Source organism: Eulemur rufifrons, chromosome 7, assembly GCF_041146395.1.
Source record: "Eulemur rufifrons isolate Redbay chromosome 7, OSU_ERuf_1, whole genome shotgun sequence".
Classification (NCBI taxonomy): Eukaryota; Metazoa; Chordata; class Mammalia; order Primates; family Lemuridae; genus Eulemur; species Eulemur rufifrons.
The window spans coordinates 58,031,755-58,058,056 of NC_090989.1; the positions used below are offsets into that span (position 1 = coordinate 58,031,755).

Below are 26,302 nucleotides of genomic sequence, written 5' to 3' on the forward strand. Positions count from 1 at the left end.
TAATCTTTACAATACTCATACTTTACATATGAAAAAACTGAGGCTTAGAGAAAATAAACAACTGGCCCAAGGTCACATGCCTAGTGGGTGACATCTCACTCCAGAACTATGCTTCAACTACTTTACTAAACTATGTCCCAGAGTATGGGAACAAAATCTAAAGAGGTAAATTCAAAGAGCAGTATTAAGATTATAAATATAAGATGCAGCCAAGACTTAGGAATTGGAGTGGGAACACATTAGGAACCAAGGTGGTGGGGCCAGCATGGCTGAAGGCAGCATCTGTCTGATACACAGGGGGTCATGTTGCACTGAAACTATGGCTACATCAGGGATATAGAGCTTCGTAAGAGAGAGAGGGAGAGAAAATACATGGGGCTGTTTGGCTGATTTCATGTTTTTCTCTTTTACAAATGTAAATATAACTGTGTGTCGGGGTTGGGGGCAAAGAGGACGATCTGAAGGCCCTACTCAAAAATGTCTTTCTTCACATGTCATTAACAGAGGGGGGAATAAAAACCCAGTTGTCTAACAAGATATTTTTTAAAATACAAATTTCTCGAAGAGGGTTAAACCTCATTCACACCTTGGAGTAAATTACTTTAATGAGGTTACCAGACCACCTAACTGAGTGTAATTAAATCAAGAAGCCACAGTTTGAAAGGGGAAAGGAAACCATGGAACTGAAGTGCCGGAGAAGGCATGGGTGGTGACACAAGGGAGGATGCGAGAAGGATTTTCCCAGGGGAGTGGGAGGGCACAAAAGAGAATTTTCTGAAAAGACTGTTCAGGACCAAATAAATATAAAGTACTAACATCATCATTATCATTGGTTCTACTCTGCACTTATGCTTAGAATTTTGGTGGTAGCCAGTGTGCAATCAAAATCACTACAATTGGTTGCCAATTTCTGATTTAAAAGCTGAGCAGACAGCTATAAGGAATGATGAAGATATGACATCTCTATGGTTCTCCTGGAGAGAGTTGGAACCCATTATATTAAGTGAAGTATCCCAAGAATGGAAAAACAAGCATCACATGTACTCACCAGAAAATTGGTTTCCCTGATCATCACCTAAATACAAATCTGGGAACGACACCAATTGGATATCAGACTGAGGTGGGGCGTTGGGGAGGGGATGGGGGTATGACTACACAATGAGTGCATTGCACACCGTTTGGGGAGTGGTAACACTTGAAGGTGCTGACTCGGGAAGGGGGTTGGGGAAGGGAGGGATATATACCTACATGATGGGTGCAACACGCACTACCTGGGGAACAGACACCCCTGGAGCTCTGACTTGGGGGGAAAGGCGGTACAGGAGCAACGTATGTAACCTGCAATTCTGTATCCCCCATAACAAGATGAAATAAAAAAAAATAAAAAAAAAATAAAAAAAAAAAAGCTGAGCAGAATTCCCCACTTAGAGTAGCTCCTCAATAAATGCTTGTTGAACAAATGAGATGTCAAAATTTGTTTGGAAGTTGGAAACTCTCAGATTTTCCCAAATTCCAACATGTTTCTATAGTCTAGGTTAAGCCAGTCCAACCTGTTAAATAGAGCAAACGGTGTCCTCACTGGGCGGAAGGGAGAAGGAGAATATGGAAAGTGAAGACAGAATTGAGACTTCAGTCCTCTCCTTCTTCCGTCCCATGTGGCCCACCACAGCACGCCCTAGACCCTGTCGGGCCTTTAGTAAGTATGTCCTGTGAAAGCTGAGGCAATGCTGTAATAATGAGAGCTAAGTGAAAGCTAACGTATGAATTGCATGATGGAAACTGAACCAAACAAAGAGGGTATGTTAAAGATGAGCCCAGTAAAGAAACAGTTCATCTGCTCCACTGGAATCTCAAGAGGCTCTTTTATTCCATGCTAGACCTGTGCTGGGTCTGCACAGAGATACTTCTGAAAGGTTGATATAATATATACAATCTGACAGGTACAATCAGAAGCAGCACAAGGACCGCAAGCCTCAACAAGAACAGCCAGAGCACTGAAATCAACTGCAGAGCACAGGCACACTTGAATGTGGGTATGAGGGTAGTCCCCAGGTGTGGCTAGAGAAGAGCACACTGCATGAGTGCCTGTCGCATCCATCAGCTTTCTTCCCTTCCATTCCAAACCCTCCACGGATCTTTCCTGTCTTGTAACGTCACAGGAGATTTCTAACTTATAGTGGTTTCCAAATACTTTAGAGACATATCGTCCCTCCTAACCTAAAGGAGAGAGGGGAGTGTTTTGTTAAGGAACTGAATTTGACAGTAAAATTTTGTTTTGAATATGTTTTCTCACTTGTAAGTTGTGAAAAAAAGGTACATTTTTGTCTAAATATTGATAGAATTTAGCAGGCAAGACCTGGAATGAACCTAAGAGGCTAGGAAACCCCGTGGTTTCCAAATCAGGCTGTGTACCAGAAGCACATAGGGAGTTTTAAAAACACAGATTCTTCAGTCTTGACCCCTCCCTCCGCCCCCAGTGATCCTGATTCAATGTCAGTTTTGGCTGCTTCCGTCGAGTTACGGGTACCAGGGAACTTAATTAACTTCTTCATTTATCTGATGAGGAATCTGAGACCCAGAGAGGTAAGAGGTACAGTGATTTCTCTAAGGTTACACAGAAATATATTATATGTGAAGATAAAGACTGAGGATAATGTGAAATTGACCCCATTAGCTATATTCCTAATTACTTTATTATTTTAGAATATATTTTATGTGTTTGTATGTATTAATACAAAGCAATACGTCACTTATCTGCAGGCCACTTATGTGGCTTTCCAATATGGTTAAGAACAGAAAGAAAGTGAAAAAGACCTGCAAGCAGCCAAAACGAGTATCAAATAGACCACACATAAATCCCTCAAGTCTCTTTAACAAGCCCTGCCTCTTGCTTCTCTGTCCAGTGAGCCAGAGATGACTCACAGACTTCATCTCCAAGGCTGGCCTTTCTGCTGCACTGTGGTCTCAAGCCTCCAAAAGCCTAGTGGACCTCTTGCGGATATCCTGTCAGCATCTTCACTCAGTGTGTTCAAAATTAAACTCGTGCTTCCCTCTCTCAAGACTGCTCCTGCCCTGCTGCCCTCTGTTTCTGTTTATGACTCCACTCAGTTTCAAAATCGTAGAGATGTCTTTGGTGCCTTCCTCTCCATGTTCCCCAAATATAATGGATTAATTCTCCTTCTGCCATATCTCATAAATCAGTTCGCTACCTCTGCTCATTCCCTCTGCCTCTGCCCTAGTTAGGGCCCTCATTGTCTTATACTTGGGCTATTGTAATAGTCTCCCCTACCTGATCTTGTGTCCTCTGGTCTCTCCTTACTCCAGTCCATTTTACTCACTGTTGCCAGATTAATCTTCCTAAGACACAGCTCTGATTATGTTACTCTCCCACTGAAAACTTTCAATAGCTCCCCACTGACTCCTGAATAAAGTCCAAATTCCTTACCCTGGTAATAAAGTCCTTTCACTTTCTGGTCCCAATCTATTTGTACTACTTTATTTCCCACTACTCGACTTCATAAACTTCATGTTCAAGTTAAACTCAACTACTTCTTTGCAGATTCTTTACCCTTTGCTTCTTCCATATTTTGCTCATGTTTCAGAAATTTTCTTTCCTTCTTTGTATGCTCAAATCCTCCTTGCTTTTCAAGGCCCAAATCCAGTGTCACCTCTTCTGATGAAGCCCTCAGTTGGCCCTCCTCTGAACTCCAAGAATACCTTGTCTGTACTAATTTTATAGAGCGTATCACTTTCGACTATGGATTCTAGCAAAGTAGGCACATGTCTCAGCTCTGTTGCTAGACTAAAACTTCTTTGAGGGCAAGATTTGTGTCTTATCTGTGTATCCTCTTTAGTACTAAGTATAAAGGTATACTACTCACAAATATTTCTCAAGTGAATGAGTTCATGCATGGAATTTATACACAATCTCAACATGCTTTTATGTTTTCCTTTCTAAAGAAGATTATAAGTAGTGTATCAGAGAAGGAATGAGGATCTTAGAGGCTTGCATAACAAGGAGCAACTCGATAGCTAAAGAAGAGAAATAAAAACTATAAAAAGAAGACATGAGACCTGAAAATATTACAGCAGTCTGGGGGTAAATAAGCACAGAAGCAAATAATCTTATAGTATAAGGACCAAATGGTTAATTCCACTGCTTGAAAACCATAAAATAATATTCAAATATACAGCATTATTTTTATACTTTCACCCCCTCAATAGTAAAAACATAACAAAATTGTAAGTTCAAGATAAAAACCCTGAATCATTTAGAAAAGTTTAAATTGTGGTAAGTATATTCTAAGAACATTGGATATACATATAAATTTAAGATGTTATACATCAAAACAATGTTAACAAAATAAAAAAATCTTTTGATAATTAAGAAGAGAGAAAATTCTGTTATGTGGGATATTCTATTACATAAACCTTATTTCCATAATGAAGTTGGGTAAATAAGCTCTCTCTTTATACATGAATACACTGATGTATTTTTCTGAATATTAGGGAAATATTAATTTTTCTCTAATAAAATATGCTCATGATACAGAATTTAGAAAATACAGGAAAGTAGTAAGGAAGAAAAATCTAAAAAATCCTAGATTTCCAAAATTCACAATCTACTATTTTTAGAAAATGGTTGTGATTATATCACATGTGTGATTATATATGTTGCCATTTAATTTAATATGTAGCATACATAGTTCATGCTATTATAGGTTCTTCACAAACGTTTTAATGGCTCAAAAATTCTATCTAATAAATATGTCGTACTACACTTAACCTGTCTCCTAGAGTCGAATGTCTAGCTTATTTCCGGTTTTATAACATAAAATGTCTAACAAGATATGCCATGAGCTGATAACTGTTGAAGCAGAGTGAGGAAACTCATGAGGGTTCTTTCTACTTTGCATGTTTGGAATATCTACAACAAAAAGGTAAAAACAGTATATCTATGTGTCTCAGTTTGTTTTGTGTTGCTATAATAGAATACCACACACTGGGTAATTTATACAGAAAAGAAATTTATTTCTTACAGTTCTAGAGGTTGGGAAGTCCGATATCAAAGTACTGACATCTGGTGAGGGCCTTATTTCTGGGTCATCCAATGGCAGAGGGCAGCAGGGCAAAAGAATATGAGAACCAGACAGCAAGAATGGGCCAAACTTGTTTTTATAACAAAGCTACTTTCATAACTACCCCACTCCTGCAATAATGACATGAATCCATTTGTGAGGGCAGAGCCCTCATGACCCAAGCACCTATCACTGGGCCCCACCTTTCAACACTGTTGCACTGAGGAGTAAGTTTCAAACACATGAACTGTGGGGGACACATTCAAACTATAATACTATGATAAACACCTTGTGTACAATGGTTTTTGTTTACTTGCAATTATTTTCTTAGGTTAGAGTTTAGAACTAGACTGCCTGGTACAAAGTCTGACACCATATTACATGATTATCTAACTGTGGACAAGCTGCTGATGCTTTCTCAGCTTCAGTTCCCTCATTTGAAAAATAGGTATAATAATGATAACTTACAGGGCTGTTGTAAGGATTATAGAAAATCATGTACATTAAGTCCCTTCCTCAGTGCTCAGGACACTGTTAGTGGGCAATAAATGTTACCCTAAAAATCAAAATACTGGTTGCATAATTATGTTATGGTTATAAAGAAACATCACATAGAAACTGAAAAATATGCCAGAAATAACATACTTAAGTGTGCATCATCTTCATCTCCAGGCTAAGCACTTATTCCAAAGGTACTGCCAATGTTAAAATAATTTAGATCCATAACTGCCATTATGCAGCATTTTCTCTGTGTCCTATACCGGCCTAAATGTTTCACATGTATTATCTCATTTAATCATCACAAGAGTTCTCTAAGCAAGTACTATTACTATTTTTATTTCATGGCTAAAGAAACTGAGGCTTAAAGATGAACTAACTTGTGGAAACAGGAACGGGCAGGGCCTGTTTTCAAACACAAGTCTGAGCTATTGGAAATGACCTTTCTACCTTCACTCTTTTGCATAGACTTTTGTGTTTCTAATCTTTATCCCTCAGAGGCAGATTTGAATTTTGGACCAAATTTTGGCCCAATTTTGGATGTTTAATTAGATCTCTGGCTGAAGTATATTTTTCCTTCCTTTCACTTTAATCAGCATTATTTATTTTAAAATTTTTATTCTAGAAAATAATTTTAGAGAAGAAAAAGGGGTACTTTATAAAATAAGCTGCCCTTTAGTAATGCGTATCTCATCATCCAGTAAGGTTAGTATCTTTTAAACAATGATTTCCCATTGTTTTGACTATCTTATGCTCCCTGTGAAACAATCTATATCAAACATACACATACACAAAGATATATACACATTCCTTAGAAAAACTTTAAAGTGGTCCATATTTACATATTTCACTTTGAATATATAATCTGTAAATTTGTGTCCATGTGTGTGTTGTGAGAGGAAGACACAGACCCTGAAAGTCTGAACGTGAAGAGTGCTGTGAAAGTCGGAAGAAGGCAGTTTTCTATAAACCGTATGAAAAATTAAGTTACAGAAGGTCACAATTTAAAAAAAAAATAGTCAGATGGCGAATTAAGTCTTTTATTCTGGATTTGGGGAGGCTACTTCTGTGCAACATACTTTAGATCAACGCAGTCAAGAAACACCAAAGGGGGTTCTGCAATTCCTCTGCCTCAGACAGTACATTTATGCATCTGTATTATAAAAAACGTGCCAGCTCTAGCAAGCTCACAGTACTGAGCAAAGTGCTATAGTTACAGCTGGGAATTTGTCTTTCAGGGCTGGTTCTATTCACTGGTTTTTTTCCTGGTCTGTTCTTCCCTGGGGGGCCACGGTGGGGTGTTTTTTGAAGGAGGGGGACGAAGGAAGGAGTTTTTGTGAGTTCTATTTTGGATTTTAGTGAATAGCAAAGCAGGGAATTTGCTAGCCTGTTACTCAGTTATACTGAAACATGATGCAAACTGACTCAATTTGGAGCACAGAAGGTGCTGAAAAAATTTTCTAAGGAGGGCTTGAAATATCTAAGCCTGTCTTCAAGGAAGGACTTGCAAAAAATCACCATGTAAATAATAAAGGTATATTGTTATCTCTTTTCCCATCCATGACCCCTATGTCACTACCCACACTATTACACTCTTAAAAGTAGCAAGTACGATCTTTAAAAAATTACTTTGTGCATTTTATCTCCAGTAGAGTACTAAAATGAACATGCCTGAATGCAGACACACACATACACACACACACACACACACACACACACACGGGTCTTCTTTACTAAGTCACTTCTACATATATATACTGTTAGGAGCATGGACTGTAAATGTTTGAACAAGCTGTATTTCCATACTTGTATTGTCCAATCTCTTTTCTTATGTTCCTGAATATGAATATGCCTGAATAATCTTATGTTTCTTCTGTTCAGTATAAACATGCAATTGCGTGGATGTGGCTACGTGTGTTTCTAATTCCATACTATCTTGAAAATAGTTCAGCTTTCTAGAAACACAGCCACATAATTTTATTTTGATTTGAAAAACTGCTCAGCAAATGCATGCAGGTCATAATGGCAGGTAACAGACCATTTATTGAAGTGCTGAAACACGTAGAAAACAAAGTCCAGGACACCATCACAGAGCAGCACTTCCCTTGTGAGATACTCTCAGCTAAGTAAGGATTGCGAAAGACAATAATAAAACAAATACCCATAGGCTTTTCAAACAGTAACAACCAGCTCAGGGTTAGCAGCGTTTCTAGACCTTGATGGTACAATGATGTTCTCAACCTTTGCTTTCAGACACTGGATCAGTGGTTAAGTAGCCTTTATCTTTCCCCCCTGATTTTTGTTGAAGATGCCCTTGAAATTATATTTGTTCCTAACAAAGCGTATGTATATCGTGGCATCACTCTTAAAACTAACAAATGGGTTTAGCTTTATTAAGAAAAAAAATTACAACAACCTTTCATGCTGAGTTTTCTCATGCTAGTTCTCAGCACAGAAGTGATTTTTTTTTTTTAAGTTGCATCAAGCCTAGCAAGGTTTAAGTTTTCCCAGCAAGGAGAAAGTGTTTTTCAGCTGTTAAATATTTCAGATGCTTTTTTTGAATTTGGATAAAACTCAAAAACATGTTTGTTTTAAAATGTAAACCTTTTTATGTACAGAGGTTTGCATATAGAGAAATGCTATTACTATGTTTAAGATACTTGCTTTTGAAATAAGGAAGTCGCAGGTATTTAAATATAACAAACTGCATGTTGCTTTATGAACATCTTATTAAGCATTAACGTAAATATGATGTTCTGGATGATCACTGATGCACACGTTTGCTGATAGGATCACTTATAACACTGCTAGTGGATGTATTTCCATATGACAGCAAAAGGTGGTCAGGTTTGAACTGAAGAACATCCTTATAGTCAGCTAATATGCTTTTTAAAGACCTTTCACTTCAGTTGCAAGACATTTCTTTGCCCTGAACCTGCTTCATTCCTCAGCTTGTTGACTGGGTCAAAGCTGATATAACATATCATATTTCAAACACAAAAATGATGAGGAAACACATGAAGGTATCAACAGAGAGGTAGAGATGATGGTAAGTCATCAGAAGGCCTGTCATTTTTTTAAACAGTTCAATGACTTGTATTGTTTTCTGTAATATAATCATTTTCCATTTTGTAAACAATGGAGAGAAGAATAATTAGTTTTATTTCTTAAATTAGATTATAAAAGGCAAGGTTAGGAGTATTATTTCTAGAATTTGATAAATGAGGTTATTTGCAAATCAATAGTCTTGTTTCTCTGTTTAAAAAATAGCAAAATACAGTATTCCGAGGAAAATCCTGACAGTTCAAAGTATTCAATGATAATCTGAAATTTGTTTCTTTTTAGAAGTTTGGTCAATTTGGAGATAATGTATTTTAGATGGCATAAGTGTATTTTTCTTGTGGATAGCACATTCTGTAAGACTGAGTCCTTGAGATCTAAGTCTTTAGTTCAAGACTGAAATCTAGCAGTAGCCCCGTAAAATCTACAAAGGGACACATTTGAAGAAACTCATTTCCTGCAAACAGCTGATGCTACTCAGCAGAGCTGAAACTCAAGCCACACCCATCCTATCAGCGTAGTGCTGCCCCATTTACTAATCCAAAGGATGAAAAGCTTCAAAAGATCAGTTACATTTTTATTAATTGATAAGGAATGTATAGGCTTCTCTTGAAAATTAGTGTATTGGGAGGGACACAGAAAGACAACGGAGGTGAGATCCCTCCTCTATCTGCTTGCTAAATTCCTATTCATCCCTGAAGACTCAGATCAAATATCACCTGCCTGTTAGGCCATCTCTGAGAAGCACTACCATGCAGGCAAGTACTGAACTTCTCCATGTGCATCTCCAGCCCACAGTGCATCCTTTAATGTGATCTGTTTCACATGCATTACAGACATCTGTGTTATGTGTCCATCCTTTCCCAACACTCAGTGGGCTCTTTGGAGGAAGGATTGTATTTCTACTGTCCCTATGCTGGAAGGACAATGGGAAGAGACGGTGTAGAGGCCAAGGTCACCCAGGGAAGCCGGATTCATAGCAGGTTTGTTCAGAGGGAGTAGACCACAAAGGAAATGCAGCTGATGATGATGCAAAGAAAGGTGGGGGAAAACCCTGGCCTCTTCCTTCTATAGACCCTCTAATCACTCACAAACGCCTCACAAGCACCAAACCCAACTTGGAGTCTAACTGACATGGGTCAGGCACTCTAGTAGAGCAAGGGCAGGGTGAGGCACGGGTTTGTGGCCAAACACATCCATGATGCGGGAGCAGGTAGACGTCCATGGGGCATATCTAGGACTAAGCCTCACAGGTTGTCATGTCCCAGTGTGCCCCAGAAGGGCCCAGAGCAAGGCAGACATGACAAGGAAGCTTGAAGACCTGAAGGGCTTTTGGAGTTGGGGCAAGGAAGACACATCAGTGACCTACCTTGACAGGAACCTAAAGACCAGATAGGTCCTCAGACATCTCAGTGAATTTGAGCTTAGACAGAAGACAAAATTGAGAAGCCGATACTGACCCCACCATAATGAGCTGACCACACGTAACTGCTCCCCACTCCCACTCTCACACTGTATTTGGATGACACTCCAAGGAAGGAGCGGGGAGACCACCTAGCAGAATGGAGGCCAAATCTAAGTTCACTCATAGACAAGGGAAAGACGGCCTGCCATTTTTAGTGAGTCTAGTCACTCTCTTCAATTTAAAGCAAATTGTAGATATGCTGAATGGGGAAAGGTATTATAGTAACGTACACAACTTTTTTGTTTTCAGGGGGAGGGTTTTAAACATTTTTATTCAAGACTCTCAGTAGGAAGTACGTTTTATATTGTGATCCAGTGATGGTTTACATATGTATAATACATACATGGATGTGTGTGTATGTATGTGTATGCTTGTGGTTCCAGAGTCAGAAGGTAACTGATCTACCCAAATTGTAAATCTTAAGATTCTTCATAATTCTATGAGTAGTTTACTGTTTGGGAAGTTAGAGATCAAGGTGTAAAAATCCAGCAGACTCCTAACTTTTAATCAAGAACTTTCCAAAATTAAGAACAGTTCCTGATCTTCTAGTTCAGTCTTTGAAATGCCAACACAATTCACTCTTTACCTTATTCATTTATAATTTATTCACTCTCCAAACACTTATTGGGAGCCTACCAAATGCCTTACATTATATACCTGCAACAACACATGGCTAGGCCAATTACTTCATAGTTGCTTTAGGACTTATGGTAGTGTTGGTCAGATGGTTCTTAAAACCAGTGTTTGCTATCTAGCCCAGGAGCTTTGATAAAATCCCTTTTAACCTCTTGTTGTGGTTCTAGTATAAAACCATGCCTATTTTTATTGAATTTTCACATTTAACCTTAAGATGTTATGAGTACAGCCATGAGATTTTAATAAATCAGACTATTTGAGAATAATTTTCCCATAATGAGGTCTTTCTCACATCTTTCATGATACATAGAATATTTACACAAATTTTCTCCTCCAGATATGTGGAAAACTGGCTATTACCTACTTTACAGTGACTTTGAAAATAAATGAGCTAAAGTATGTGAAATTCTAAGAAGCAGCGTAAATAAAACAGCACACTAGCTCCATCAGAGATAGCCTGGCTGCTGCCCTCTTGGTGAGGACAGCATATGTATGGCCAGAAGAAGACAGGTCATAAGTATCTATCACTAGATCTTCCCTAGGTGGGTGTGTCCTATTCCAGTAGAAAGTGTTGTATAAGTACATGGCTGGAACCCAATTCAATTATTTTCATGGCTTTTCCAGATAATGGTTAACACTGCAGACCAGAGACATAGAAAATACTGAAGACTGGATGATATGTGAGTGGGTGAGAACGTGAGCCCCTTTCCTCACCATGTAGGTCATGGGTCAAGGTCATAGACTTAATATTAATAGCAGGAGTTACTACTTTCTAAGAGTAAAATTTTTTGAGGTGTTTAGGAGAATTTTAAATGACTTAACCTTTTTAATTTTGGAATTATGATTTGGGCATTAAAATATTACAATTGGGCATTGTTTCATAAAACATAATTATAGGCCACCTTTTCAAAACACCTCTTTAGTAACTCTTTGAATTGTTCTGGGTACATTTATCTGCATAAAGTTATTCTATCTTCCAAAGCTTCTTACTCTCTGCACAAATGACAAATTGGCACATACACATTGGCACAGGGAAAGAAGTAACTGCTAAGGTCACAGAAGTGGGAATGTTGCACACTTTAAGCACTGGAGGCCAAAGGTACCAGAAACACGGGCAGACAGTTTAAAATTGTCCCTTCTTATGTTTGTGCATTGTTTCTATATGAAAAATTACATTTTTCTGAGAGTATATGTGTAAATATGCATCTGCTAGTGTTTTGGCAACTCTAAGTTACCTAAATTAGTTTTGATCAACACTGTCGGATTTTTAAACCCACCAACGTAATAAAAGCAAGTTTAAAAAAACACAAACAAACCCTACAGTACATTGTGTGCTCTTCTGTTCCAAGCCTCGGCTTCAAGACAAAAGGAGAGTGAGACTTTGTCATTCGCTAGCTGTTAATAATCAAGAGAAGATCTGCCAGACAAGCTCTTCGAGGGCTCTGTCTGTCTGGACCAGGTATATACTGCAATACACAAAGGGCTTTGCAGGGGGAGAAAAATGAGTGTTCATGGACAATGATGCAGCTTTCTTAATTAAGATTTTCATTACTGATACATACATTAAGTTCTGCAACTGCAAGAGCCAAAGCACTGTCATGTGCAGGTAGATGTCCCTGATTCCATCTTCAGGCAGTAAAGCTAAAACATATTAAATGTGCACCCAGCAAATGTTGTGGGAGCCAGGAGAGCCTCAGAAATATTTCTGCTGGAATGCAGAGGCCCCATTATAGGCAGATTTGTAATGCACCTAATAGGCAGGAGAAAAGCTCATATCAATAGACTGTGTGTGTGTGTGTGTGTGTGTGTGCACGTGCATGCATATGTGGGTCCATGTATGTTTGCGTATGGGATTGATTTGAGGTCCTGGACCACAGACAAAGGTAGTTGTAGCTGACCTAGAAATAATCCCCATATAATAATATGAATAGCTCAGGCATTAAAAGAAACTTTGATCTTTTAAATTTGTCAATGCCTATTGGTGAGGAATGAAATAAAGGACTGATTTGGGGTAGCTTTTGGAAGATGGTAAAGACTCTTGCATATAGCTGGCCCTGAATCTGCCCCTCCTGGGGTCACTCAGACTATTTTCTCTGGATCCACAGGCTGGTCGGCAAGTCAGTGTGGTCTGCCAAGGGGTATACTATTCCCATGAAATAATCCAACTGTGGTATGGAGAAATCTTTCTTCTTAGACCAAGTTATTTCTACAAAAATAATTTTGCAAGAGATGAGAGGAAACTAAAACCCTACACAATCCTAGAAATGTATGAATGTCTGGAGTGCATGTTTTTGATTCTATCTTAACTAAAGCCTAACTCATTTTAGGGTGGCTGGCACAGTTAAGGTGCACACAGCTCTCAGTTGTTTTTCTGGCCTCTAATTGCATCCTTTCCTATTTCCAAGTCTGTATTCATTTTATGGGGTTGCCCATAGAGAGCTCCTAACTCTTTTCTAAAGAACAGCTCAATCTCTTGGTCGTTATTTGAGTAGAGGTGAGAGATGCTGAACTTAATGAAAGATTAATTTATTATAATAGTAAAAAATTATACATTCATTTATTACTGGGTACTCTGGTCTAATTGTGTGCCCCCAAATTCATATGCTGAAACTTAATTGCCAATGTGATAGTTTTAAGACATGGGTTTTTAAGTGATTAAGGTGATTAAGTCATGAGGGCAGAGCCCTCATGAATGGATTAGTGCCCTTATAAAAGAGGTGTAAGGGAGCTGCCTCCCTCCCTTTTGCCATTCTACCTCCTGCCATCTGAGGACACAGCATTCACCACCTCTTCTTGCCATGTAAGCACATACTTCTAAATCCTTCAGTCTGGTCCTCACAGGCTAGTCAAGCATAGAGAAGAGAAACAATATAAGGTTTCTCTTGTACTCAAAAAAGGTCATGAGATGTTTCTCTTACTCAAAATATAGGGTTAATTTTAAATTAGAGGTGATAATTATTCTCCAAGTACCAAAAAGACTAGAAATTTACAAAGGGAGACCATTGGTGAGACCCATTTTAGTCTATCAAAGTGTGAGAGATAAGGTGGCCTGCTCTAGATAAATATCTGCAAATGATTCTCTGGGATAAGGGTAAGGTAGGTATGTCTGATCTGTGTTCAATAGCTGTACACACACACACACACACACACACACACACGCACACACCACTTCCTACCTCCCTGCAAAACCCAGCTTTGAACAGGCTGCCATGTTTGGAAAGGAAAGGAAAGAGTGAGAAAGAACATGAGGAAGACATCATTATTCTGTTGCCATTTGGCTCCTGAGTATAAACTATGCTGCAGAAGCAGGGGTATAATATGTGAAGTTTTCTAAGTGCATCATTAAGAATGTGAGACTATTCAGCACTCTGAGCCCTAGGTAGGCTGAGCCAGCCTCAGGATCTCTGATGGCACTGCAGGTAGAACTAAAGCCTGGCTCATGACCATATACTCACACCTCATGGGGCATTTGACTGTTCAGGTAAAGAACAAGCCATTCACTAGGCCTGGTTTCTACCATTCTCCTTCGATTGGCCCGAAGGGACTTCCATAGAATCTTTAACATGTTTGTCTCTCTTCTGCTTCCTTTCTGGACACTGTCTAAGGATTTAAGGCACACATGACTTTCATATACATAATTTTTTGCCAAAGACGGGGGTGGGGGGTGGGGGGGGAATGCCTTGGAGCACATGCCATCCCTTATCATCTGCAAATGAACTCCTTGTGCTGCAGGAATACTCCAATTACCACTCGGAGCAGCTTTGCTCAGCCACTCCTGCCCCTCTGAAAGACGTGGAGAACTCCTCCCAGATCCCAGATGAACCCTATCCCAAACACAGGGAAGATGCCCTGTCACAGTTTTTACTGTGGAGGCTGAGGTGATGCTGTCAGTGTGGTATTTCTGCTTCTCTAGTGTCTTTCACTTTCCCTGAAGTTGCTGAAAAATATTCCATTTCATTAAGTATGTAGTAATACACATGGGAGTCAGAGAGAGGCAAAAGATGGAGGACATTGATGACATGGCCTCTAGCACTTTATTTATGAGAACATCCAGAAATCTCTATCTACATCTGGTAGAAGAATAGTGTCAATCCTGCCCTGGAGACATGGATCAGGCAATGTTGCCAGCGTGTATTTTTCCCTTCCCGATAATTTACGTATTCTGGGGTCTGACAGCAGAGCACAGATGATCATTTTTATATTCGTGTGAGTGAAGAATTTGCCTGCCCCTTTGGGGGATGGTGAGGCCAAATAAATATAAATGTACGTAACCAGGGGAGGTACTATCCACCCCCACCCAGAAATGCCATAGGTCCCCTGACTGGTGTTTTTCTTCCCACCACACTCCCTGGGAAGATGGTGAGGGAGGATTTTACATTATAAAAGTTAAAATAGCAAAAATAACCTAAATATTTATATCTAAGACATAGGTAAATTCTGGGGATATTATGGTGTTGCCATCAGAGCATAAGAAGCAGAGCTTGAGGTGATCTCTAAGGAGTTCAGGGAACACTGCCTTTGCAGTAAAGAGTAAGACTAAGAAACCAAACACTTATTGAGCTGCCCATTTGTCCTTTCCAAATTCTTATTGTGTTATTTATCTTTCCATTGTTGATTTATAGCTATTTGAGATATGCAACAATTATTTTTCCCAGTTTAAAAATTATTTTCTACCATAGCAATTTTTACTTTCATGTAACAAAATTTAATATATTTTTCTTGAAATTTTAAGGCCTTGATTTTATGCTTGGAATATGCATTCCATACCTCCAATATGAAAATCTTCATTTATATGGCAAAAATTACAATTGACAATTACAGAAATAGTGAGGATGTGGAGAAATATAAACGGGCAATCTCTTCTTTGTTGGTAGAGATATAAATTGATACAGTTTTACTGGAGGACAGTTTAGCAATATAGACATTTTACTTTGGCAGTTCCACTATTATAAATTTATCCTAAGGAAATAATCAGGTAAGTGCATTTTAAAAATGTGTAATGCATGTGTGTGCATATAAAAGTAGTTATTGTAGCATTATTACCAAGGGAAAAAGTTCCAAATATCCCAAATGTCCATGAATATGTGATTGAGTCAATAAATTATCTATATACTGGAGTACAATGTAACTGTCAAAAAAGATAATATAGATCTATATTTATGAACATGGAAAAATGCCTCTTACAATGTTAACTGAAAAGAGAAAATTATAAAATAGCAAGTTATTTTTCCTTTTATTTTGAAAAGAGAAAGACAGAGAGCAAGAAAGAAAAAGGAGGTGAACAAGTAGATATGTGTGGAAAAATATTTTGAATTAATTTTACTTTGTTCTTTTTATATACCATCATTGTAACAAATTCAAACAAAACTAAATGTGTACTTTTTAGAATTAATAATTAGAACTTTTACTTTGGGGAAAAAAAGAGCTTACATAAACCATACAACAAGTACTTATAAATTCCAATAAGATTTTCTTAGTCATGAGCAATTACTGGCTTTCTTAATAGGGTGACATCACTACCTGCCTCAAGTTTCCTCCAAGTTTGACAATTTGAGGAGATGCACACTAGTTATTACCTTAAAGTATTTTAAATTATAAAAGTTAAAATAGCAAAAATAACCTAAATATTTATATCTAAGGCATAGTCAGGTAAATTCTGGGGATACTATATAACAGAACATTATTCAGACATTATGGTGATATTTATAAAAAGTACACAATTATACCAGGAAGTATTTATTATATATAGAGAGTTAAAAAATAGGATACAACCTCATACATGCAAGATATGCTCAGTTATGTTAAAATCTAGAGAAGAGACTAGAGAGTGATCTAAAATTTTTCAGTAATAGTTGTTTCTATGTAGTGGAATTACGGATGTTTTCCCCTTACCCTATACTTTCTTAATATTTTATAATAAGTGTGAATTATAGAATCATGAGAGAAGTAAATATTAAAAAAAATACAGCTGCTTTGCTCAACAGCTGCCAAATTTTACCCCAGATGTATCTGCAATTTAGTTTTGAGTCAAATGGTCTTAATGTCATTTCCCAAAGGGAATCTGGCAGAATGGAACGTGATCAAATAAAGGAAAGCCATCACTGCCACCACCTCTTTCTAACCTACCATTTTATAACGCTTAAAATAAATCTGAGTAAAGGATCCCACTTCTATTGAAAATTAGGAACTTCCACCTCCTTCAGATTCTCTTTGTATCTCTTCTTACATTGCCAACAGCTGGAATTTAATTAATGTATAGTACCCTGGTATGTTTCCAGGTCTGAAAGCCGTTTTTGGAGGCTGATGGCTAGATCACCATTAGGGATGGAGGATCATTTATTCATTTCAAATGGGAGTTCCCTTGAATAACAAATAAGGATGAAGCTGCTACATAAGTTCTTCAGTAGTTAATAGGCTTTCTTTCTCTTCTTTCCATCTCTACTTTCTTTCTTCCCTCTCTCTTACCTATCCATACTTCCTTTCTCCCTCTCTTTTTAAAATAAATAATCTTTCCATAGAGTTAGATACCAGCTCTTAAAATTTAGAGACAATTCACACAGTACCAATATCATACTTCAAGTAGATGATCTAATTGTTCCTAAATGATCGTATTTTAGCAAAATGATAATAGAAGAAATCATAGTTGTCACTCATATATGTATGATGCATATTAGAGGCTTGGCAATAAGGCAGAGAGTAGAAGCTTTTTGAGAAAGTAAAAAGAATGGCTGGTTATTGTGAAGATAGGGTTGAGGGAAGGAGCAGGCATAAGAAAGAAAAGGAATGACATGGGTCTCCTTGTCTTTTGGAAAAGGTTATTTAATCATCTGCTCCTGGCCTTTTGGACCAGATGGCAGCATTGAAATTACCCTAGACTGTGATGTGTTTGATGGAAGAGATGGTGCTTTGCTCTCCTTTGTATTTTCTGTACCAAACACAGTGCCTGGTACAACATAGGTGCTCAACAGATGCTTGGAAAATTTAACAGGGCACTTTCACTGGCTTAAGCTAGAACCAAAAAAAAAAAAAAAAAAAAAAAAAAAAAAAGCTTAAACTCCCAATCCTAATTTCCTTTCACAAATACTAGGTTACTAGGTGAGACGCTATCCATCTTTGAACTCAAATACACCTTTCTTTTGATTTTCTACCTTGGTAACTGAACTGCTAGAGAAAATCACACTGCAAGGCCGATAGCTATCAACATTAACCCATCAGACTTTCTCTGGTCAATTTGCTGTCCCATATATTTCAGGAATTATTTCAAACCTCTACTTTCCTCAAATCTCCACCCTACTTATTCTTAGCAAGACCTTGCCCCTTAGGAACCATCATTTGGGAAACCTCTTAACTTGTCAGCACCAAACCTACACAGGCTTGCATCTGCCCCTGCCCTTTACTTCTACTTTCTTACGATGATAGAAGAAGTGCCCCTCCTTCCATCCTCCACTTATGCTCAGGGTTCCATCTCTCCAGCCTTGTCAGTAATTTATACTACCAATCGTCCTGTCCTCTTATCTTTCCCCCACATTGAATCTCTCCTTGCTACCGTATTCTTCCTATAAGCATACACAGAACATCAATGTGTTTTCATCTTTTTTCAAACCTTCTTTTGACCTCACTCCCTTCCCCACAAGATATTACACTAGCCCATTTCCCTTTTCTGCACAACAAAACTTATAAAAGTTGCCCACATTTGCTGTTTCTATTTCTTCATCTCTCACTCTCTCCTCATCCCATTACAAAGTTACTGTTTCTACCACCTCAACAAAACAGCTTTTGCTAAGGTCAACAGTGACCTCCAAGTCAATATATCCGATGTGTATTTGTCAGTCCTTCACTTCCTTGACCTCTAAGTAGCACTTCACACTACTGACCACTATCTTTGAAGCACTCTCTTGGCATTTGTGCCTGTGTTTTCTGATTTTCCTGCTACCTTTTTACCTTTCCCTTCGAGGGTATTTTATGGCCTCATTTTTCTTTACCAGCTGATTAAACATTAGGAGCTCTTCAAGTCTCAGTCTGAGCCTTCTTCTCAGTCTAATCCTGTCCTTAGGCAATATCATCCATGACAACAGCCTCACCACTATATGTTGACTACCCTGAACTGGTATCTCCAGCCTTCATTTTACTTCTGAATTCCAGTTGTATATCTATCTATCTATCTATAAATGCCTATTCAATATGCCCATTTACATCTATCAAAAGCACCTCACACTCAACATCTCAAAAACAGAACTTACAATCTTCCCTCCACCCCAATCCTCATTTGGTGTTTCATGTAGCTGTGAATGGCATCCTCTTCCATGTAGTTTTGTAAGTCAAAAACTAGGGGTCATAGTTGCCATTTTCCTCTCCTTAATCTCCCACAACCAACCATGAGAAGGTCCTATATATTTTACTTCTAACTTATCTCTCAGTTCCATTTATTTTTCCTCTATTCCCACTGTCACTACCCTAGTCTATCTGTTGTCTGGTCTACTATAATAGCTTCCTTACTGGTTTTCTCATAACCACTTTTGATCCTTCCAAATTATTTACCACAACGAAGCTACCTTGATATATTTTTTTAACTTTTAATTTCAAGATAATTATAGATTAACATGTAATTGTTGTAAGAAATAATACAGGAAGATGTTATTCCCTTCAATCAGTTTTGTCCAATTTTAACAATTAATATAACTGTAGTACACAATCAAGAAATTGGTATAATCCACCTACATTATTCAGATTTCACCAGTTTTCCATGCACTTGTGTGTGTGTATTTTTATGCAATTTTATTGCATGCATAGACTCATGTGAACACTACAGAATAGTTCCATGGCAAGGATCTCTTGTGTTATCCCTTCATAGCAACACCCACCTCCATCTCTACCTCAGCCTCCTAACATTGTCAGCCACAAATATGTTCTCCATCTTTACAATATTTCATTTCAAGAGTGCTATATCAATAGAACCATGAACAGCATGTAATCTTCAGATTGGCTTTTTCACTCAGTGTAATACATACCCTTATGATTAATCCAAGTCTTTGAGTATGTTAATCGTTTATTCCTTTTTAGTGCTGAGAGGTATTCTACAACATGGCTGTACCAGTTTCCTTAACCATTCACTCACTGAAGGCAATGTGGGTTGTTTCCAGTTTGGAGCTATGATGAATAAAGCTGCTATGAACATTGTGTACAGGTTTTTGTGTGAATATGTTTCCATCTCTCTGGGATAAATGTCTCACAGTATAACTTTTAAAAAAAATGTTGATTATGCCGCACTCTGTCTTACGTTTGCTTTCCCACTGTCATTAGGATAAAGATTAAAATCCTTAACAAGGCCTGCAAAGGGCCTGCTATCATCAGGCCCTCCATATCTCTTCCACTGCAAATTGGGCTGCTTTTCTTCTGGTTCTCCATCAACTGTATTCAGGGCCTCACCCATGCTGTTCCCTCTGCCTGGAACCCTCTTCTGCCATCCAACCTTACTTCTGGTTTTCAATCTTCAGACATCAGCCTAAATGTCACCTCTTCAGGGAAGCTCCTTCTGAATTTCCAGACTCACTTAGATGTTTTCTCTTATTTTCCCTTAGAGTACCTGCTACTTTTACTTTGTAGTGGTGAGAACTGTTTGTAATTACAAGGTCTGCTGTGTGACCATTTGATTAACATCTGTCTTACATAACTCATATTGTAAGCTCTAGCAGGAGAGAGATTGTGTCTGTTTTCCTCATCATTATGTCTTTAGCATTTAGTGAACACTCATTTTGTGTTTAATGCAATTTGGCTGAGGCTTTTAAGACAGATAGCCCTGAGTTCAAATTCTATCTCCACTATTAATACTTACCAGATATTCTTGGAAAAATTACTCAAGCATGCTAAATCTTAGTTTTCTCATCTGCACAATTAGGATGATAACAGCATTTACTTAACAGAGTAGTTGTAAAGGTTAAATCAGATAAATATTAAAAGCATTTAGTTCAGTATATAAAGCAAGGTAAGCATTCAATATATGTTATTTTTATTGTTATTAGTTTAACAGATAAGAATTTTCGTATTTTTCTTCTTAACTAGGTTTTAGGCTATTATCTTCATTTCTTGCCTGTTCCACCACATTCTGATTCTGGTTATTGTGAGACTCCAAAAAGAGCCCTTAGTTTAGATCTTGGATAACCAGTACGAGGCTATTGGTTTCAACCCCAGGTATGTCTCCTGAGGCAGAGAAGAGCCTTGTTTAGCCTGTTGGCTCTGGTTCCATTTTCATCTCACTCAATACTTCCTCCTCTTGTTTTCCAGCCTGTGGATCTTAGTGTTGGTAAGAATGCCTCTTCCCCACTCCTAGTTTCCAGATGTTTCCTAAACACCCCTTGCTGCTTGCCTCATTCCTTATATACTTCCCTTGGAGGTGAATCATCCTGTTGGTAAGACAGCCCTTGGCCCATATTTCTCAATTACGTAGAACCAATCTGATCTATCAAAGTTTGTAAGTCTAGGAGTTTGGCCTCTTTGTCCTTCCTTTTCTGCTTAGACTAGTGTAGTTAGTGACCCGCAAAAGTGCTGCTCCTATGTGGCTCCAAATTTCCTCTTGAGAGGGCTTATCCAAGATTTGATTGAAGGAAAGGGGGTCAGCGAGCCCATTTTGCCTATCACACTAAGCTGTGCCCTTCAACCAACCTTTACAAAAAATTTTGGTTCTTTTTAAATGGCTATCAGTTCTTCTTCAACGGCTTTAGAATTTGGGTGGGGAGGAGCCATGCTACATATGGACCCCTTATAAGATTCTACCACTTTGGTGTATTAATGCTTTTGCTTGGAATATGATCCTCTTTCTCTTCACATTTTAGCCATTTTTCAGGACCCAGCTGAATCATATTTTATATGAAACTATCCAGCCTTCAAGGCTCTCTTTCATGAATGAAATCCTATAGTACTTCCTGGACTATATCATTCCAAAGGAACTTAGTCATTTATTGTCTTACATGCATACAAAACACTCAACAGTCTAACTTCTTTTCCTAATGGTACTGGTCCGTGGCTTGTTAGGAATTGGGCTACACAGCAAGAGGTGAGCAGTGGGCAAGCGAGGGAAGCTCCATTTGTATTTACAGCCACTCTCCATTGCTCACATCACTGCCTGAGCTGTGCCTCCTGTCACATCAGCGGCAGCATTAGAGTCTTGTAGGAGTGCAAATCCTACTGTAAACTGCACCTGCGAGGGATCTAGGTTGTTCATTCCTTGTGAGAATCTAATGCCTGATGATCTGAGGTGGAGCTGAGGTGGTGATGCTAGCACTGGGGAGCAGCTGCAAATACAGATTATCATTAGCAGAGAGATTTGACTGCACAGAGACAATAATAAATCAATTGCTTGCAGACTCATATCAAAACCCTATCCATTGAGTGGAAAGTGACAATGTAATAATAATAGAAATAAAGTGCGCAATAAATGTAATGTGAATCATCCCAAAACCATCTCCCCCCGACCCCCATCCCCTGCACCCACTCCATGGAAAAACTGTCTTCCCCAAAACCTATGCCTGGTGCCAAAAGGTTGGGGATTGCTGTCTTACAGAATGAAGGTGGTTGAGGCTGGTTTACTGACCAGGCTTTAATTTGAAGTTACAATTGATATGGCTCAATAGCTAGATGATTCCTGAAGGGATTGTGGCAGTGGCCAAGGAAAGAAAAGGTTAATGTGGGCCTGTGCTTGAGGTGTGTATCAGTGCAAGTCTGTATGTACATATAGGTAGTAGAGCTTAATCTTATCTTGTGCTGTATTTTTACCTTAGTAATACACTCTCTCATTTTCCCTTATGAAAAATAGATGCAACTCATGGTCTGATAGGTAGAAAGGCTAAGAGAAATACAAGCAGAAAGAGGTAATGTTCCTGGCTGTGGTAGACTGGTCTGCAGAGTGTTTTGATTCTCTGAATTAGCTGAGAGATTGAAAAAAATAGCCACTACTACCACAGGAAAAAAAAAATGAGGAGGAAGGGTCTTGAAAATGGTGTTTGAGCAATGAAAGACAGTGAATATTTTAAAGATCATGGAATTTAATTTATTCAACCTAAATGCATAAAAGTACAGGTGGGGACATTATTTATGCAGGTATATGCAAATCACTTTATAAAATAGGCAAAGCCCTTCTGCTTTTTATAAGTTGCCAAGGTGGTTCCTGATATTTTAAAAGCTATGCACCTTTAATGTAATTTCCTAAGAGTTGGAATCCCTCTGTCGGAATCACAGTCATTGTCAGAGCACGTTTATTTTTTTTCCCTTGTCCTCTGGGACAGTTACAAAGCTCTTATAACCATCACAAAAAGAGTGGTTTCCACAGAGATGTGACTGGAAAAATCCCTTGGAAATTGCTAAGGAGCAAGTCACAGTGTTCAAAGCAGAGAACATAGGCTTTGAAAACATGAACCCATCTGACCTCATGAATTTAGTACAGTGAATTCCTGAGCTCTGAAACATGGGGCCCGGCTGTGCATGCCATATTGGTGCTATAAGACTGGCAGTAGGTTGGCTGTGGCATGGTCTATTTCAAACTCCTTCACAGTGCCCAGTGTTGCATGTTCCCAGATGACATTTGGTTGGCAGAAGCTGGGCCTCCAAAGCTGGCAGTCTGGAATGCAGCCCACTGTGTTTTGACAAACACATAATTGACCATCTGATCACCAGCCTACGTTCTGCACTCAGGTCACTGGGGGACCTGGGCTTTCAATAGGTCCCTACTCCTCATCGTGTTCATCTTCTCAAACCTTTCTCCAGAAAGCAATATAGAGAAGACTTAAATACACCCACGCATATCCTCCCATTTGCAAAAGAGAACATGGTACACGAGACATAAGCTGTTGAAAATTTCCTTTAAATTGTCCTGGCAGCCCAAAGTGAACAAGAGAAAAGCACACTTATGGTGAACTCTAATTCAGAGAGAAGGAATGAATACACTGAATTGTTTCAACACCCGGCTGTGCATAAGTTGCAATTCAGATCAATGGCTTGGAAATTTTGCTTAGAAAAAGGCAGCAATGGGAAAATGATAGGAAATTGGGGGACTGATTGACTTTAGGGGGACATTATTTAGAAACTGTTTCATTTTCAGGTGGAAGAAGAGAAAAGCAGGACACTGAGAATGTCTTCTCATCTGCCTGCTCCTCCCCCACATTCACCATGGGCAGAAGGAGACACATACCCCTGGAGACAGGTAGGCAGCAGCTAAGAGTGGGGTCAGATTTAAATTGCGGTGTCTTTCGTGAAGCTCTCATAAGGATGTATTTTGGTCTGAAATTTGGCCCCATACAACGTATCAGCCTTTCTCTTAGAGGGCAAAGATTATGCAGTGGTCCAAGACATGCTGGAATTATGTAAATGTTAATGTCTATGTCAACACTACCAAATAGCCTCTCCCTCCACTCCAGCCCCACTGCACAGTTCAGGCCCTTGGTTTTCACCTTTGACCTGGTCTCCCTATTCTCAGCCAGGCATCTCTACTATCACCAGTGTTTTTCTAAAACATAAATCTGCTTAAAATTCTTCATAGACTCCTTGAGCCTGTAGGATCAAGTCCAAACTCCTTTGCATGGCATGCAAGGCCCTCTGTGATCTGCCTCCTGTCTTCTTTCTAGCCCAATCTCTCATACTTCTCTTTCATCCACCATGCTTCAGCCATACTGAACTACTCAGACCTCTGGAGCTGGCTGCTGCTTAATGCCTCCTGATGTTGTAAATGCTCTTTCTTTTTACCTGATTATGATTCCCTTTTATTTCTGCTCTCCCATACCCACCTGGTAAACTGCAATTCATTCGACTCTGAGACCAGCTTGGACACATGTCCACGTGCAAGTGGGTACGTCTTTCTCATTCCTCTCATTGCACCTTGTATATATCTGAATTCCAGTGCCTATCACATGCTATAGCCTTTATTCACTTATTGAAATTACTGAGATTCTTAATGAAAGGAAGCATTTTTTTATTTATCTTAGAGTCCCTGGAACCAAGAACGTGACTAGCTTTCCATAAATGTTTGTTGACTGAAAACTAAATAAAGAGCTGTGCATGATAATTAATCAAAACTAAGCCAAGAAGTAGTATTAGCTTTTATAGGCATGGTAGGAGCCCATTAGCAATCTAATGAAGGCAGAAGATCCCAGCAGTAAGGCACTTTCTGATCACGAGGGCTGGTAACTGGCTGTGGGGACAGTAAGAATGAGGGATGGATGCTGCGATGGAGGAATGTCTTTTAACAGAGAATGCCACTGAGGCTATAAGTTATCACCCTTTTCAACACTGAATTTCTGATACTGAAAGGTACTGTCCTGAGAATAAATCTGAGTCTCAATTGCAGAGGGGACTAGCTTACAAGAACTGGGTTTCCCAATAGGGCAAGTCTGTGCTACCTGCTTCAAGGAAGCATGGCAGGTTATGGAGGGTTCCTCTTTGTTTCTGCTAAACAGTAATGGAATGGAAAACTCTTGGGGGAACATCTGACAGCTATTCAGTTCCTGTTGGAATCTCAGTCAAATCCAGATTGGGACACTGGACTAAATGCAGTCCAAGAAGAGAAGGTCGAACAGGCAGAAGTCTGCACCTATTTAGAGGAGGCCATTGAAGAGGCACTTGGAGTAAAAGTGCTGGAGAGATACTGTTCTGATCTCTTCCCAGGCAACATTTTCCTTTTGATGGGCCTCTGAGATACCACCCTGGGGCCATCAGCTGTGTCCATGGGGCACTTGAGGATAGCAGGACTGTCACAGGCCCTGTCACCCTGCTGACATAAGACAGTCTCAGGATTTAGAACAATCCAGGCACACATGAAGCTTGGCCCAGGGGTGGGACAAGGTCATGGGTATATGAATGGACTATCAGCTCACTACACATCATTCCCCCAGCCTTATCTCTGGCTTAAAAAATAGGATCTAGAAGCTGTGCAACTGATGGTTGAACTAGCATAGAATCAGTTTCTCATTTTCCTCTGAGCCAGAGACAGCCTTTCAATATTTTTTATCTCAAAGGTCTCCCCCTTGATTTCTAATCAGTGACACAGGTCCTCTGCACTGCTTGTGTCTGAGGCTCGCCCTATAGCGCTGACGTCATAATAGCTGAGCCGTGCGGGCAGGAGTGCACTGTGCTGACTCATCCCGGTGATGTGAGGATTAATGCCTTGTCTAACACAGAGCTATTATGTGAACTGTTTTTACACAAAAGAACTGTAACAAAAATGATTTGCCAGTCAGAGGACTAGAAATATGCAGTGCTAGGTAACTGAGGGGAGGGATGTGGAGGCATAAAGTGGGAACCATAAGCATGCACGTTGACATCCTCCAAAGCATTAAAAGACCCACTCCATCAACACCGAGAATAGAGAATAACAAGACCTGTCAAGGGCAGGTAGGACCCACCCTTGCTGTATAAACGCATTACACACAGCTCCAGTCTTTGGGGAGTTTAATCAATCTCCTTTCTCTGTCAAATAAACTGTCGCGTTAGACTTTAGCCTTAGCATCCTTTGGAGGATTCTGCTCCCCTAAATATATTTGCCCACTAGCTTCTAGGAATGTTACTGGAAGCTACACACAAG

At 39.1% G+C, this 26,302-nt stretch overlaps 1 protein-coding gene across 1 annotated transcript in view; it reads right to left on the reverse strand.

The window, feature by feature from the left end:
- Positions 1 to 26,302, reverse strand: part of ZBTB20 (zinc finger and BTB domain containing 20) — a 724,156-nt gene that overhangs the window by 129,380 nt on the left and 568,474 nt on the right. The window lies entirely within an intron of this gene.